At 42.0% G+C, this 10,405-nt stretch overlaps 1 long non-coding RNA gene and 1 pseudogene across 1 annotated transcript; both read right to left on the reverse strand.

Moving 5' to 3' along the window:
- Positions 1-280: 280 nt before the first annotated feature.
- On the reverse strand, positions 281-938 carry LOC126586145 (uncharacterized). Its single transcript, XR_007610753.1, has 3 exons — positions 730-938; positions 548-645; positions 281-372 (listed from the first exon to the last, which is right to left on the reverse strand). It is a non-coding gene; the product is annotated as an uncharacterized LOC126586145 (long non-coding RNA).
- Positions 939-9,147: 8,209 nt separating this feature from the next.
- Positions 9,148-9,842, reverse strand: LOC126586144 (L-type lectin-domain containing receptor kinase S.6-like; annotated as a pseudogene).
- Positions 9,843-10,405: the final 563 nt, after the last annotated feature.

Below are 10,405 nucleotides of genomic sequence, written 5' to 3' on the forward strand. Positions count from 1 at the left end.
CTCACGATGTACAAGTGTTGAGCTATAGCCGTTCGGCATCCTATGTAATGAAGGCCATTTGGCAATGAATTCAATAAAGAGGTAATTTAGCCAACTCAAAAAAAAAAAAAAAAAAAAAAAAAAAACAGCTTCATCCAAAAAGCTTCACCCGAAAAGCTTCACCTCCAAAACTTCACCCAAAAAGCTTCATCCAAAAAGTTTCACCCAAAAAACTTCACCTAAAAAAGCTTCACCCACAAAGCTTCACCCACAAAGCTTCACCTAAAAAGCTTCACCCATTTCTGTTTGAGCGACGGAAATTAAAGTGTTGAAGCTCCAAGCATGACAGTCGGATTCTTGCAGATTTCGAAGCTGCTGTGATGTTTCGAAGATCTGGAAATATTTAACCATTAGTTCATTCTGAATTTTTGATATGTTATGAAAGAGACGATGAGGAACAACTTCAATGAAGAAAGCATGCTGATCTGAACAATAGAAAATGGAGTTTCGAAGCTCACAACAAATCTGACGGGTTGACAGAAAAATAATAACCAGTCATTCATCATACCTGAATTTCTTGAGTTATACAGCTCCGAGGGATCTCAATTTTGGATATGTTGTAGTTCACAAGTTAAGGAACAACTTCGATGAAGAAAGTATGTTGATCTGAGCAAGATAAAATGGAGTTTTTGAAGCTCACAACAAGTCTGACGCGTTGATATACAAATGACGAACAATCACTCATCATACCTGAATTTCTGGAGTTGTACTGCTCCGATGGATCTCCAATTCGGATATGTTGTAGTTCACGAGCTAAGGAACAACTTTCATGAAGATGGTTTTGCGATTTGAGCCACAGAAAATGGTGTTATATTGAAGAGCTACCACTCCCTCTACGTAGACACCCTCCTTGGTTTACCTAGCTCCAACACCCACATTTCCTTCAACAAGACTGCAGCAAATCCGATTGTGAGGAAAGATGGCAATCTTTCCAGCCAAAAAGGAAAGGCAAAGCAAAAGGCAATTAAACACATTGATGGCATATTATGAAAGAAGACAAGGAAAAGTAGTAAATGATGATGAAGTGTGGGAACAACATCATGACAAATGATGATGAGTCATGCTTTCCCCCCTCCTTGGATTCGGCTGAAAACATCCCCCTATTTGGATTCAGCTGAAAACATCCCACTCAGTCGACAAAAAAAAAAAAAAAAAAAACAAAGAAAAAGAAAAAAGGGCCTAGGCCTCCACTTCTTTGGGCCTAACACATCTTCATAACAAAAAAAAACCATATATGAAGAAAGAGCCCTGGGTTACCACTTCGAAAAGAAACAAGTGAAGTTTTCCTACTCATGACATTGACTACTAGCTAGACACCTCATTCGGCAACTCTCTTCGCCTGAAGACTTGGGGGACTCCCACCATATGCTACTGCACATTGACACTCGGCAGTCTCACAACCACTCAGTGACTTGGATTTTTCAAGTCTCCAACCGAGAAGTTTTCCTCACTCGGGAAATTAAGGGAACACTACCTCAAACTACATGCTTCACTCACAAAGCTTCAACAATACAGGTTTCAACAAAAGCAAAAATTCAAAGAACTTTATGAAGAATGCTTTGGTGTATTTAACACAATATGTTGAAATGAAGCAAAGCTTATTTATTAATATTTTCGATAAGCCACAAATATGTACATATACATGAGTCAAAATAAACAAACAAAAGGAAGCCTTCACAAAGGTTGCTTAGGGGAAGTCTCAGCAGTCGGTAGAGCCCCAGAAAGAGAAAGCACCGGAGGGTGGTTATCCGGAGCCTCAGTACTTGACAAAACCCCAGAAGGAGGAGGCATTGGAGGTTCATCATTTGAAGCTTCATTACCAGGTACAGCCCCAGAGGACGAAGGCAATAAGTGCCTTTGGAACAAACCCACAAACCGCTGATGATCAAGTAAAACCTTACCATCAGATTCCTTCATCTGGTCAAGCTTCCTCTTCATGTTTGTAGCATAGTCATGGGCGAGCCGGTGCAACTGCTTATTCTCATGCTTGAGCCCTCTAATCTCCTGTTTGAGACTCATCACTTCAGCAGCCAATGATTCAACTTGGCGGGTTCTAGCAAATAGGCGTTGGGCCATATTAGACACAGAACCTGCACACTGAACACTAAGAGCCAGAGAGTCCTTAACAGCCAACTCATCAGACCGTTTGGAAAGTAGTCTGTTATCTTTGGGAGTGAGAAGGTTCCTGGCCACCACTGCAGCGGTCATATCATTCTTCATCACAGAATCCCCAACGGTAAGAGGACCAGTAGGGGATATGAAGGATGGGCGCCATATGTTGTCTGGAGAAGGCGTGGCTGTCTCTTCTCCAAGGTTCAAGTCAAAACGACGGTCGGAGGGTCCAGACATTTTCAAATGTGTTGAAGAAGGAAGAGGTCAGACAAATCAAGATCTTAGAAGTGCAAGAAATGAGCTTCTACTGGTAGAGATTCAAGTGTGCTGTGGAACTTAATGCCAGCCTCTATAAAAATCTGCACTCGACGGAGCTTCAGAAATCGAAGAGGCGTTTGCTTTCTCAAAAGCTGGGCTGCTCAGAGACCACGAGGGCCGATCTCAGAAATCGAAGAAGCACCTGCTTTTTCAGCCTCGTCAGCACCTGTCACATGCACAATCAGCTTTGCGGAAATTACGGGCAATCTGTCGAAGATTTCTGGTGAAGTAGAAAGCACGTGAATCTTACTGTTCAATCACCGCTCTCCATATGCACCATCAACTCCTCGGGTACCACATATAACTTTGTCAAAGATCTCTGACAAAGTTTAGGCACGAGAATTTCGAAGTTCCAGCTACCCTACTATTACCCATAAGGGTAAAGGAACAGCACCACTGCTTGACAACTGGAAAGTCCCTATGTGTGTCGACCTCCGTGTTTTGCGGCAAGACAGGTTGGCAAGAACGTCCAACCTTTACTCACATTCGAGAAAAGACTCCCAACATAATTACTTTCTCAAAAACCGGAGTAGCACCGCTTTCCGAATCTCGAGAGTCAGATCCTCGACGGGATTGCTTGTTCGAAAACCGAAGAGGCACAACTCTCAGAACTTCGAGAGCCAGATTTCCTTAGATAAAGCTTGTCTGTAATCTTCACACGTAATATCAGCTTTCCAGATACCACATACCACTTTTTCAAAGTGCTCTGACAAAATTAAAACACGTGAAGCTGGCAGCTCCCACTACATTGCTGTGACCAAGAAGGGTAAAGGAATAGCATTACTACTTGTTATTGGGAAATCCCTATATACATTGACCTCCCTCCTCAACGGACAGGCAAACCTGCAAAAATGCTCAACCCTTTCTCGCTTTCGAAAAGGCACCCTCAACATAACCTCTCGAAATACTCAGCTTTATTTCCCCCCCGATAATACCTCAGCAAATAAGCCACACCAAGAACAAGAGTATCTCATATCATCAGGGTCGAAAGCAAGAGTATCCCATATCATGCTTTCTCCCTGTCTTTGTCTTTGTCCTTGTCCACACCTGCAGGACAAGGAGAAAGAGAGCAGTCAGTCGGAACCTGAAATCAAACCTCCAATTTGGAACTGACTGCCTGGAGCCTTTGCCTGGTTGCTTACTTAGCATTGCTCTCGAGTACTCATCCTTAACTGCTGTCAAGGTCACGAATTCCACCGGTAAATACCTCATGACAGTTGATCAGATATTGGCTCTTTACACTGAAGCTGCCAAGCGGGGATGAGTCACTATGAAGGAATGTTCTGAAGGACCATTTAAATGCAAAGGTTGCACACCACTTCTGCCATGCAAAATATTGAAGCAGAAGGTTCAACGGTGGGCTGAAACAGATCACTACAGCACGACACCTTTCCATACCACATTCATTATTCCGTCAACAGCAAAAGTATCCCATATCATCAAGGTCGAACGTACTCTAGATTTGATGGACTTGTTTTGACCCTCAAATTTTTTAGTCGGCCTTATACTCTGAAGGGCACCAGAAAACCCTCCAGCACAGTTCAAGAATAAGCCTGTGGAAAGTTACTTCTTCAAAAGCAAAAGTATCTCATATCATCTCTTATCCATTTGCTTCTCCTTATCCTGACAGTTGAATGAGAGACAAGGAGAAGAAGAACAATCAACCGGAAGCCGAAGTCAAACCTCTGATCCTGGGTTGCTTACTTGGAAGTTTGACTGCTTACCTTGTCTGTCACCTCTTTCGGCAGATCTCCTAGCTCGGCGACTTGGGGGACTCCTACTATAGGGTTTGTATCACACTTGACTAAGCCCGAAACTACAACTAAGCTTCAAGTGAAATTGATACATTACCTTGTGCGTCAACATCAGCTAAATACACCATTCCCGGATGGAGGAAAGGTACTTCCAGAGAAAGGCAGATGAAGATCAGACCACACTTCGGTACTTAGAAGTTTCGTGATTACTCAAGGGATTGGATCTTGCAAGTCCCCAACCGAGGAGTTTCCCTCACTCGGGAACTTAGGGGAGCACTGTTTGTACCATACTTGACCAATCCCGAAACTACCGAGCACCGGCCAACGCTATACTGTCAAGGACCCAGAAGAGTTCCCCTCCGACCAGGAGGCCAATCACTACTCGACACGTGTCAAGATTAGAAGCCAATCAGAGCGCAGCACGTGTCGACATCAAGAACCAATCATAACATGACACATGTCAATGTGACAAAGCTACAAGTTTTTCTATAAATAGGGGTCATTCCCCCACAATATGGCCTAATGCCATTTCGGTTAAATCATTCACAAGAACTCACTAAATTGAGAGCTTGATCCTTTGTACTTGTGTAAGCCCTTCACTACTAATAAGAACTCCTCTACTCCGTGGACGTAGCCAATCTGGGTGAACCACGTACATCCTGTGTTTGCTTCTCTGTCTCTATTCATTTACGTACTTATCCTCACTAGTGACCGAAGCAACCAAGCGAAGGTCACAAAACCTGACACTTTCTGTTGTACCAAAGTCTTCGCTGATTTTGTGCATCAACAAGTATTATTTTATTCTTACTACTGTCTGGCTTTTTCATTCTAGAAACCTCCCATCTTTACTCCCAATTCTTTTCCGCTAATCCCCCTTTTCTTCCTTATTTTGCTCCGTCCCTCTCCCTCTGATTCTTCCAAATTTTTATTCGTCCATCACTCGCTTCATCTCCATCTTTTTCTTCGTATTTCTTTCCGTTCATCTTCCTCTTTTCTTCCTAATTTTTCTGGGAAGCAATTGGCGAATCAAAACCCAAATCAGAGTCTAAGTCATCTGGGTATTCATGGGTCTGCTTCTCCGGCGTCAATGGTGAAGGTATGCGATCAGGGAGTCTGGACTAGGTGCAGTGTGATTAGAGTGATTGTTGTGCGTTTCAGACGCACAAAGATTTTTGTAAAAAAAAAAAATTTGGCTTTTTTGTTTAGAATTTTGGATTTTGATCTGGTTTTGAAAGTGGAAATATTGCAGAATTTTTTGCCTATTTTGCTTCGAATTTTGCAGGATCTGGATTTGGAAATGGTAGATGAAAGGGGCGAAGCAGGGGCATAGTTTATATATTGGACCTGGGTTCCGAATCTTGTGAGGGACAAGTAGATGGGAGGGGCGAAGCGAGGAGGGACGAAGCAGGGAGGAGTTGGCTTAGCAGTCCGGCAGATTTTGGGGGGTTTCGCTAAGACCCTTTAGCGAAGTGCCTAGTCCCATTTAGTCGGGACGAGTCTCATTAAAGCTTGTCCCGGTTTGTATCAAACACAGGACTAGACTACCCCTTAGTCCAGTCCAATCTAGTGAAAGTTAGTGAGTGCAAACAAACGCACCCTAAGCTTCTTCTGTTTGGTTGCTTCTATGCAATTAGTATTTACAAGTATATATTTGGTTTGGGCTGTGGGACTTCGGATTGTTGTTATTTCCTGCCTATTTATTAATAAATGGCTTTTTATTCAAAATGGTCCATGAGATTTGCATCATCCATAAGTTTGGTCCTTGAAATTTAAAATCAATAGAAGTAGTCCCTAAGATTGTCCACCATCCATGATTTTGGTCCTTCTGCTGAAGCTTTTGGCCAGAAGTTTGGGCAATTTTCAAAGCTTCGTAACTTAATCGTTTCTTAACCAAATTCGACCTGTAATATATCAAAATGAAGATAGGAAAGTATAGAATAAGATTACATCTATTTGGAAGCCCAATGGTTGCCGGAGATGATCGGAAAATAGCCTCAAAATTGACTGGTCCGAGGGAAAACTGAAAAACTCGCCGGAAACTGGCTAAACTTTAAACGTTCATAACTTCTTCAATACTCAACGAACTTAAGTGATTCAAAAACAAAAATCATACTTCTCGACGAGAAGAAGAGAATGGTACCTTTTTCAACGGCTAAATCGTCGTGGTTTGGTCGAAAAATGGCTCGAAAGTTGCTGACTCGTTTTTCAACAACCACTTTCGAGCCGTTTTCCGGCCAAACCACGACGAGTTAGCCGTTGAAAAAGGCACCATTCTCTTCTTCTCATTGAGAAGTATGATTTTCGTTTTTGAATCACTTGATTTCGTTGATTATTGAAGAAGTTATGAATGTTTAAAGTTTACCCAGTTTTCGACGAGTTTCCGATAAGTTTTCCAGTTTTCCTTAGAGCGGTCAACTTTGAGGCTATTTTCTGACCATCTCCAACAATCATTGGACTTCCAAATAGATATAATCTTATTCTACACTTTCCTGTCTTCATTTTGATATATTATGGGTCGAATTTGGTTAAGAAACGTTTGAGTTACGAACCTTTGAAAATTGCCTAAACTTTCAGCCAAAAGCTTCAGCGGAACGACCAAAATCATGGATGGTGGATAATCTCAGGAACTACTTCTATTGATTTTAAATCTCAGTGACCAAACTTATGGATGATGCAAATCTCAAGGACAATTTTGAATAAAAAGCCTTAATAAATAGGGAAGAAAAACGCTAACGTTGATTATGGTGTACTAGATGCAGGTGACTGTTTGTCAAACGTGTGGGGACAAAGGTATCGAAGATGCCTTGCTTTACTGTGGCAAGTGCCAGAATTACGCTATTCATCGGTATAATTTGTTTCAATTGTGCTTTTATTTTTCATTTTTCAGTCCCCTTAAAAAGATGTGACAATACTGTTATATATGTGCCACATTATCAAATGGACTCAAAAATGTAAATGGTTCACGCTTAAAAACTAAGCTACATCCATTATGTTGCTCTCAATATTAATTTCAAAGCTAAATAGTGTCTGACTCATACATTCACTCTATGCTCTCTAATTCGTCCCACCCGTATATTGAAGGTCTCTACCGCTTTCTATAGGCCTCCCCCTCTTGGGGCCTCTAAAACCGGCATTTAATGTGCCAACCACTTGTACTAGTTTACTTACACCTCTAAATTTTCTAACTCAAAATATTTGCCCTTCACAGCTCTGCATTTCTGCAGAAACAGCAGTACTTAGACACATTTATTCGAACACGTGATGTGTCACGTTCTCATATTCTTTCTTATGAGAACATTTGAACAAGATTAACTTCCAGTTTAGTGCAACAACAAGCTCCTAGTTTCTCTTCTACAAAATGCACTAAAACCTACTAATTGTGAGGTTACTTGATCTATTACGAGCAACTAATCCTTGCCAAAGTGGCCCTTCGGAGTCAAATATTGTACATCATCGAGTTCAAGACTTGGCCGAACACCACAGCAAAACGAGATTTCTTCAAACTCATCAGGAAAAACAGGCCGAAGGCTCACCTTTGGTTTTCTTGAAGGCAGCAGAGGAGGCATCGTTTCGCTTTAAGAATCATTGCAGCTTCCTTCACCGTTGGCCTCTTCACAAGGTTTGGGTGCACAGTGCACACTAGTAAGTCCAGTCATCAGCATCCTCTCCATCTCTACCATATCAAATCTCCCCAACAACCTCGGATCAGCTGCTTCAATCAGTTTCCCTTTTTCCCACATGCTCCAAACCCAATCAACCACCACTCTTCCATCATCCTCCACCGGCTTTCTCACCCTCACCATCTCTAACACCATGACAACAAAGCTGTAAACATCAGTTTTAACAGTTGGAACGCCTCAATAAACATATCCCGGAGCAAGATATCCCATTGCTCCAGCCGGTATAGTTGTTTCTCATGCACCGATGGAAGTATGCTCATACTCTTCTGCTAGACCAAAATCCCCAAGTTTGCCGTTCAAATCTGCATCAAGCATTATGTTGCAAGTTTTAACATCTCTATGAATTATTTGCCTCACACTCCTCGTGAAGATATGCAAGAGCAGATGGGACTCCAAGAACCATATTAAGCCCCAGTTTGGGGTTGAGGTGATTTTAAAAAAAGCTCCTATGAAAAAAAGCTGGGAGTGTTTTTGGTGTTTGGTAAACTTAAAAAAAATGGCTTATTTTGGAAGCTGCTGTGAGAATAAGCTGAAATCAAAGGAAAAAGCTGAAGCTGCAATTTGTAGCTTTGGAAAACTGGCTTTTTTTCAAAGCACACAGAACTATAGTGCTCCTTTAATGAAAAGGCCCACTATCAGACTGCTTTTTTTTCCAAAAGCACTTTTACAAAAAAGTTTACCAAACACTCTGCTGATTTATTTCACAGCCGCTTATTCTCACAGCACAGCCGCTTATTCTCACAGCAGCTTTTTTTCAAAGCACAGCAATACCAAACCAGCCCTAAGTCTTTGCTTCTAGGATAGAACAATTGCTGAATTGAAGCTTTTGTGAAGAACTTAGCTGAGGCTTCCATTGGGTGTACTCGTACACCAGGACTAACCCATTACCCTCACAGCACTACCCATGAAGCTGAACCAGATTCTTGTGCCGCAAACAACCCACCATAGTTGCAAACTCCATGGTAAAAGGATGGTGCAGACTACCAATTCCATCAGCCCTCTCAAACCTTTTCACTGCCACTTATCCACCAGAGGGCAGAGACTCTTTATAAACCTTAGCCGATGCCCCTTCCCCAACAACCCTGTTTCGGTTAAACACCATTGTAGCTGATCATGGTGACAATCTTTTCCGAACTTTATTCGCCTCAAACTCAACAAGTTTTGCCCTCTCTGCTCCTTCTGGCAGTGACCTTTCTCTTCTTCACCCATACAAAACAAATGATGAAACGGAATGCGAATATGGAGAGGACAAATGCGGCTCAACCTCCCAAACCAAGAGCCATCTCATGTACCTTTGTTTTTCTTCCATGAGAACGATTTTCTGGGCTGCTTTTGGTACTTGAATCTTCTGGTGAAGAGCACGTGAAGCAGTCCCCTTCTTCAAACTCATCTGTAGTAATCCCAGTTGGAAGAGATCCGAAAGTCTTGAATCTCTACCTGTCAACAATGTGAATTGAAGAGCCCTGCCCATTCGAGGCAGAGAAACCGACACGCATGAACTCCTTGAACTAATTGGAGAGGTCAATCTGAGTAACAAGAAGAGGCGTTGGAGGCCTAGTTGACGAGTATCCGACCAAAACCCGAACCATCTTGACAGCATCTCTGCACTCAATCAAGCAGTAATCTCCTTCCCACTTTTCAAATCAATTCCTCTTAAAACAACATCGACACAGTCAACATACACAACCGTGTTCACATCAGTACCAATGTGGTAACCATTGATGTCAGCAACCATAGGATCAAACCTGGTATTAAATTTCACAGCAATGAACGATTCTTTTGACACCGAGGATGGCTCCGGTAAGCTCTCATACCACCCTCTGGATGATCCCAGGGAATCGACATCATAATAAGAGATTACTGATTCGGATTTCTTCAATAAACTGTTTTCCCTGATCAATTTTCTAACTGAAATACAAAGAAAGACAATTCTGTTTGATTAATTTCCAACTGTCTTGTTCTTTGTATAAGTTTCCCGTTAATAAATGTAAAAGTTGAAGCATACACAAAATAAAGATTCACACTTGTTGAGAAACCGAGTAAAAAAAAACCCCAAATGGTAGGGTTTCGGGCTACATTATGCAACAAGAACTGAGAGAGTGAATCATACTATTCAGTGACGTCTTCGAGAACAATGTTGACGTAAACATTGAAACACCTCAGAGTCCCCACGAGCTCCTTGTCACCCTTCATTATCACCCACATCTTCGACTCTATGCACCGGTTGATCAACTCTGCGTATTTTCCAGGAAAAAACCTCTAATTATCCGATTATTTTCTCGAGAAAATACGGGAAAGTCGAAAAAGGGGAAAAGAGTATGCAAACCTGATGGCAGTAGCTGCGACGGATTGTTGGCGGCCATTGGGACAGCTTTGGCGGCAACTTGACACCTCCTGGCGTCTAGTTTGCTCCCAAGACGCCAAAGAGAGTCAAGTTAGGGTAAGGTTGTAATTTGAAAATGATATAGAGGGTAATTTAGGCCTTTCCAAAGTTTCATTAAG

The sequence above is a fragment of the Malus sylvestris genome, chromosome 10 (assembly GCF_916048215.2).
Source record: "Malus sylvestris chromosome 10, drMalSylv7.2, whole genome shotgun sequence".
Lineage (NCBI taxonomy): Eukaryota > Viridiplantae > Streptophyta > Magnoliopsida > Rosales > Rosaceae > Malus > Malus sylvestris.